This window comes from Arachis duranensis, chromosome 10, assembly GCF_000817695.3.
Source record: "Arachis duranensis cultivar V14167 chromosome 10, aradu.V14167.gnm2.J7QH, whole genome shotgun sequence".
Classification (NCBI taxonomy): Eukaryota; Viridiplantae; Streptophyta; class Magnoliopsida; order Fabales; family Fabaceae; genus Arachis; species Arachis duranensis.
In genome coordinates this window covers 40,461,444-40,462,823 of record NC_029781.3, presented here as the reverse complement: position 1 = coordinate 40,462,823, position 1,380 = coordinate 40,461,444, and positions in this window count along the sequence as shown.

Below are 1,380 nucleotides of genomic sequence, written 5' to 3'. Positions count from 1 at the left end.
TGGTCTTGATGCACCCTTGAGATGAATCTTTCCATCTCCCATGACTCGGAGGAGGAAGCCTTTGCCTTCCCTTTCCTCTTTCTAGAGGTTTCTCCGGCCTTGGATGCCATAAATGGTTATGGAAAAACAAAAAGCAATGCTTTTACCACACCAAACTTAAAATGTTTGCTCGTCCTCGAGCAAAAGAAGAAAGAAGAGAGTAGAAGAAGAAGAAATGAGGAGAAAGGGAATGGCTTTATATTCGGCCAAAAGGGAGAGAAATGGTGTTTAGGAGGTGTGAAAATGAAGGAGTGAAGGAGGGTTTATATAGGAGAGGGGGAGAGGGATGTTCGGCCATTTGAGGGTGGGTTTGGGTGGGAAGGTGGTTTGAATTTGAATGGTGGGGTAGGGTGTTTTATGAAGGATGGATGTGGGTGGTGAAGAGAAAGATGGGATTTGATAGGTGAGGGGTTTTTGCGAAAGAGGTATTGAGGTGATTAGTGAAGAAGAGAGAGAGTGGTAGGGTAGGTGGGGATCCTGTGGGGTCCACAGATCCTGAGGTGTCAAGGAAAAGTCATCACTGCACCAAATGGCATGCAAAATCACGTTTTGTGCCATTTCTGGCGTTAAACGCCGGGCTGGTGCCCATTTCTGGCGTTTAACGCCTGCTTCTTGCCCTTCTCTGGCGTTTAACGCCAGTCTGGTGCCCCTTTCTGGCGTTTAACGCCAGTCTGGTGCCAGACTGGGCGTTAAACGCCCAACAGCTAACCTCACTGGCGTTTAAACGCCAGTGGGTGCGTCCTCCAGGGTGTGCTGTTTTTCTTCCGGTTTTTCATTCTGTTTTTGCTTTTTTCATTGATTTTGTGACTTCTTATGATCATCAACCTACAAAAGACATAAAATAACAAAAGAAAATAGTTAATTATAAAACATTGGGGTGCCTCCCAACAAGCGCTTCTTTATTGTCATTAGCTTGACAGAGGACTCTCATGGAGCCTCAGAAATGCTCAGAGCTATGTTAGAACCTCCCAACACCAAACTTAGAGTTTGAATGTGGGGGTTCAACACCAAACTTAGAGTTTGGTTGTGGCCTCCCAACACCAAACTTAGAGTTTGACTGTGGGGGCTCTGTTTGGCTCTGTTTTGAGAGGAGCCCTTCATGCTTCCTCTCCATGATGACAGAGGGATATCCTTGAGCCTTAAACACCAAGGATTCTTCATTCATTTGAATGATCAACTCTCCTCTATCAACATCAATCACAGCCTTTGCAGTGGCTAGGAAGGGTCTGCCAAGGATGATGGACTCATCCATGCACTTCCCAGTCTCTAGGACTATGAAATCAGTAGGGATGTAATGGCCTTCAACCTTTACCAAAACATCCTCTACAAGTCCATGAGCTT